At 33.2% G+C, this 5,943-nt stretch overlaps 1 protein-coding gene across 5 annotated transcripts in view; it reads right to left on the bottom strand.

Moving 5' to 3' along the window:
• Positions 1-5,943, bottom strand: part of LOC107726575 (pleckstrin homology domain-containing family G member 3-like) — a 57,373-nt gene that overhangs the window by 47,283 nt on the left and 4,147 nt on the right. The window lies entirely within an intron of this gene.

A 5,943-nucleotide genomic window follows, 5' to 3' on the forward strand; every position in this document is an offset into this window, starting at 1 on the left:
GTTCTTATATTTCTATTTGGGATATTCCATAACGTATGGCTTCATTTATTAATAATAATATTACTACTAATAATAATAATAATAACAACAATTATTATTATTATTATTATTATTCACATATTTTCAATGTGATATTCCATGATGCATGGCTTTATAATTATTATTATTATTATTATTGTTGTTTGTTTGTTTTTATGTTTTTGTATTTTCCAGATATATTTTTTTCTGGATTCAGTTTTAATATTTTGCTTATATTTTAATAATCAAAAAGGATGTCTAATCAAATGGATTACTAAAATAGTAATAGTAAAAAAATATATAATAATAGTAGTACTAATAACAATAATGATTGTTATTATTTGCATATTTCCATTTGTGATATTCCATAACATATGGGTTTATAATCATTTTACTTTTTGTTTTTTAATAGCAAGAAAATAGTGAGCAAACTTTTGACTGATCATTAATATGCATTTGTATTCTTAATGCATCTACATGCATGTTTGCACTTCACTTTGAACAAAATACAAACTTGAACAGAGATGGCATGAGCACTTGAAGATCAACTGAATAAACCATCGCAAATAATAAGCGTTGTTTGACAAACAGCTCTAAGATCTCCACCGTGCCTTGGACAAATATTGTGTAAAGGCTGTTTTCTGCTGTGCCTGTGCCAGTGCAGTGTGATAAACGTGCATTCAGCTGCCCCCGGATCTGCCCTCCACACTGCCGTCTAATCAGTCCAGCAAACACAAATTCCAGCCATTCCATCAGACAGAGTGAATCAGTGTTTGGTGCGAGTCGCTCGCCAACGTACGACGCACAGGAGACCCCGAGGACTTTAGCACTGAAACCCAACCGAAACTTCAACTCCACTGTTTGTTTACCTTCAGCCAAAACCCACGGCCCTGAATCCAACAGCTTGTGTACACGAGGAAACTTCAGAAAACACACAAACAGGGCCCTATGAAATCAGTTTTATTTTCCCCACAAATTCTATTTTATTTTTCCCAAATTCTGTGTTTTCTGGATTCCATTTTAATTGTTTAGTTAAATAAAAAAATAAAATAAAACACACACACACACACACACACACACACAAAAGAATGTCTAATCAATTGAATAAATAAAAAAACTAACAATTTAAAAATTAATGGCAATTTTAACAATAAAATATTATTATACTCCATGAAACACTTTTTTCTTCAGATATTCTGTGTTGTCCGTTTTAATTTTTCTGGATTCAGTTTTAATTGTTTATTTAAATTGTAATAAATCACAAAATAATGTGTAATAAATATAAATAAAGCATGTAACAATTTAATAATTTAATACAATTTAACAATAATTTTGCCCTATGAAATGCATTTTATTGTTTCAGAAATTCTGTTTTCTTTTTTTTCTGGATTGTTTAATACATTTTTAATAAATCACAAAAGGATATTTAATCAATTTGATAAATAACAATTTAACAATTAATTAGTTTATTACAATATTAACAATAATATTGCCCCATGAAATGAGTTTTCTCCCATTCCCCAAAAATACTAAATTTTCTAGATTCTATTTCCATTTTTTTTATTCAATTAAATTTTTTTTATTAAATTAACAATCAATCATCGCACACCTGCAGATAATAGCCGTGTAGGATAAAAAGACCAAAAAACAAACAAAAAGAAAATCCCGCACACTACCAATACTTGTTTTATTGACTTTTTTTTTATATAACATTTTAATAAATCACAAAAGGAGGTCTAATCAATTGGATAAAAATGTATAAATTTAAGTATTTATTACAATTTTAACAATAAAAGCCCTATGAAACATTACTTATTAGAGCCAGACTGATATATCATTTAGCCGATATTATCGGCCGATATGAGTCTGTCGCCGATATATCGGTATCGGCGAATATGCCACCGATATGAACATTTTTTTTACAGAACATATAACGCAGATAAAATGCTTTAAATGGTGTAATTACTTTTCTAGATTCTGTTTTATGATTTAATACAAATTTATTAGCAAAAACAATGGTAATCAAAATCATGCATACAACTTTAACAATTTAATTAATCTTCTAAAATGTAGTCAAACATTTTCAGCTTTCAAACAAAGCCCTGTACATAGGTTTACTGTTTTTTCTACTCAACATCCTTGTTTTCCAAGTCAAAAACAGGCTGGAGATCTCAAACGTCTTCACTAATCTTGAACTAATTTGATTGTAATGGTGTGGAGAGCGTTTGTGAGCGGATTCCGTGAGTCTCCGTCTTTAATAAGAGCATCAGGATCAGAGATCAGAGCCAGATTGAGAGTCCTCCAGGATTAAAATCCACATTGTTCCTCAGTGTAATCGCTGCTTCTGCCTCTGAACTGACAGCTGTGCTGCTGAGACGAAGCCAAGATCCCAGCCGAGACCGTCTGGACGATGATCACACAGCGGATAACAGACGTACATCAGGATCAGCGTATCTCACAGGGATGCAGCATTAGAGACTTCAGACTGTATGTGTCACGTATGACCAACCCCTACATGGGAATGACTGCAGTCTGCTCTATTCTATTCAAATGCTTGAATTGCTTTGCATTGTAAACAGATGAAGTGTGCTGTCCATTTGGTTCAGAACACGAGTCAAAAGTCCATCTGGAGAGCTTTTGTTCTCACAGCTGATAAAACGTGCTCACCGAAATCTGACCCTCACATCCAGATCTGGGATTTGTCCTCTAATTGAAGACAGATGGATCCATCTAACATGGACTTTAACATTAGAGACAGTTTCATCTGTTTTCATGATGATTTACTGCTCAAGAAACGCATTAGCAGAGTTGAAAACAGTTGTGCTGCTTCATATTTTTGTGGAAACTGTGAGACATTTTATTTTTCAGGAGTCTTTGATGACTAGAAAGTTCAAAAGAACAGCATTTATTTGAAATATAAATCTTTTGTAACATTATAAACATCTTTACTGTCCCTTTTGATCAGTTTAATATGGAAGCCCGTTTCTGCCATGAGATTAAAAAAAAATTTAAAAGGTAATTGCAACTTCTCATAATCAGAATGAGCTTTAAGAATTAAAAGTTAATTCTAACTTTTTTCAGAATTTTCGGAATTGCAAGATATATAAACTCAGAATTGAAAAATATATAGGCCTAAAAACTCAGAATTGCAAGATATATAAACTCAGAATTGCAAGATATATCAACTCAGAATTGCAAGATATATCAACTCAGAATTGCAAGATATATCAACGCGATATATAAAGTCTCCCCTAAAAAAAGGTAATTGCGACTTTTTATCTCACAATTCTGAATTTTTTTTCTTGCAATTCTGACTTATTTTATAAGATATGAACTCAGAATTGTGACAATAAAAAGTCTAAATTGTGAGATAAAAAGTCCCAATTACGGTTTTTTTAAATCCCTGGCGGAAAGAAGCTTCCATAGTTTAATGTAGTGCTGTCAAACAATTAATCGTGATTAATCGCACCCAAAATAAAAGTTTTTATTTACATAATATATGTGTGTATACTGTGTATATTTATTATGTATATATAAATAAAATGTATATATATAATATTTTCTTAAATATGTATATATTTAAGAAAAATATGTTATCTTTATATATTAAATATATGTATATATAAAATAAAATCTAAGAATATAAACATATAAATGTATATACACATGTAAATATTGTCAAAATATATACTGTATGTGTGTGTATTTATATATAGATAATAAATATACACAGTACACATACATATATTAGGTAAACAAAAACTTTTATTTGGGATGCGATTAATCGTTTGACAGCACTAGTTTAATGTGTCCTTGCTGAAAAAAAGTACTAAATTTCTTTAAAAAATAAAAAATAAATCTTACTGACCCCAAACTTTAGAACACGTAGCCTATGTCTCCAACAGAGTTCAACTTTTTCAAAATACAGCTGATCTTTTTTGCAACATGGGATTTTACATCTAACAATCCTAATCTTAATCTGCACTAGGGATGTAACGATATCAGAATGTCACGATACGATATTATTGCGATATGAAGTCCACTATATGATATTTATTGCGATATTTAAAAAGAAAAAAAGACAAATGAAGAATTGGGAAAAAAATGAAAATTTTGTACATTTAAAGTTTAATTATTCTATCTAATGCACTTGGAGAGTTCAAAATTAAGAGCTCCAACCCATGTTCTTAACTAAGAAAACTTAAAGGGGTCATATGATGCGATTTCAAGTTTTCCTTTCTCTTTGGAGTGTTACAAGCTGTTCGTGAATAGATAAGATCCCTGAAGTTGCAAAGACTAAAGTCTCAAAACCAAAGAGATATTCTTTATCAAAGTTAAGACTCTGCCACACCCCCCTAAAACGGCTCGTTCTAACACGCCCCACATGTCTACGTCACGATGTGGGAAGATTTACATAACACCGCCCAAATGTTCACGGAAAGAAAGAAGGTGTAACTTTATTGTTGCTGCCACCGCCGCCGCCACGTTGTGAAGACGCTGTGTGTTTCGTTGCGAAAGCGAAAATACTGTATGGGTGCCGTCAGAATGAGAGTCCAAACAGCTGATAAAAACATCACAATAATCCACAGCACTCCAGTCCATCAGTTAACATCTGGAGAAGACAAAAACTAAAACAAATCCAGCATTAAGACGTTTTTGACTTCAATCCCTTGATTCCAGTTCTTCTTAAACATGCTCAAGAATATAACTGTGTTTGCATTTACGGGATGAAATATGCAAAGAAAAACCACAAACGAGATCTCTATAATATCTCAACTGTTTCTCCTAGATTAAATGGAGATTTTTTGCTAAAGTCTCCTGATTCTGAGATGTTTCTCCTGAGGAAAGACCCCAGTAATCTCAGACGTCCGAGATTAAGCAGAGATCTTAACAATATCCAACATATGCAATCAACAGTCAGAAATCTCAATATAAACATTTCCCAAATGATCTGAGCTGCTCCACATTCCTTTTGTACTTTTATAGTCTAACTGTATGTTTTTTTTTCTCCTGAGGAAAACAAATGGAACAAAGTTGATACTGAAATCTCATCTGAAGTCATGCAATGAAATTTTCATCTGGAGAAAATCCACTGAGATGGATATTTGATACCATGCAAGATAAATCGAAATAGTTGTGTGAAACATTAAGACTATCTGCTTTAGAAACATTCATTCTCATAAATGCATGAGACACAATCTAATGACAGTCTCCAGACTCAGAACACTCTTTCATTATCACTGTGTATTTATTCTTCAGCCATAAATAAATGGCTGTCAGCCGCATAGGAAAGCCTCACTATCGAATTCCCTCAGCTTTCTCAAACACAGTTAAAACACAAGGCGACAATTACTTCCTCAATTAAAACACTTCCGAAAGCCAAACGTTCCCAGCACTCCCTAAAAATACTCCCTTCTCTTCCGCTGCTGACCCCACGACCCGACACCGTCTGCGGGACTAAACCCTCGGGATGACTGGAGTACTAACACAGGCCTGAGGGACAGACGGGAGGTGTACAAAAACACGAAAACGCTTCATTGACAGGCAGGCGCAGAGACACGGTCTTTATTATTTCAGCAGTTTATCTTGGCTGACCTCAGTCTCACGCTTCAAGACAATGTTTCAGAGACAGACAGTAGTCTAAGCATTTATAAAACACACACAAGATCAGATTTTATCTTGTAGAGGAGTTTGTTTCTTCATCAGATTTGGAATAAATGTAGCATTCCTTTACTTGTTCAGCAATGGATGCTCTGCAGTGAATGGGTGCCGTCAGAATGAGAGTCCAAACAGCTGATAAAAACATCACAATAATCCACAAGTAATCCACAGCACTCCAGTCCATCAGTTAACATCTGGAGAAGACAAAAGCTGGAACAAATCCAGCATTAAGACGTTTTTAACTTCAAACCGTTGCTTCCGGCT

This window comes from Sinocyclocheilus rhinocerous, unplaced genomic scaffold, assembly GCF_001515625.1.
Source record: "Sinocyclocheilus rhinocerous isolate Xijiao unplaced genomic scaffold, SAMN03320098_v1.1 scaffold1930, whole genome shotgun sequence".
Taxonomy (NCBI): domain Eukaryota; kingdom Metazoa; phylum Chordata; class Actinopteri; order Cypriniformes; family Cyprinidae; genus Sinocyclocheilus; species Sinocyclocheilus rhinocerous.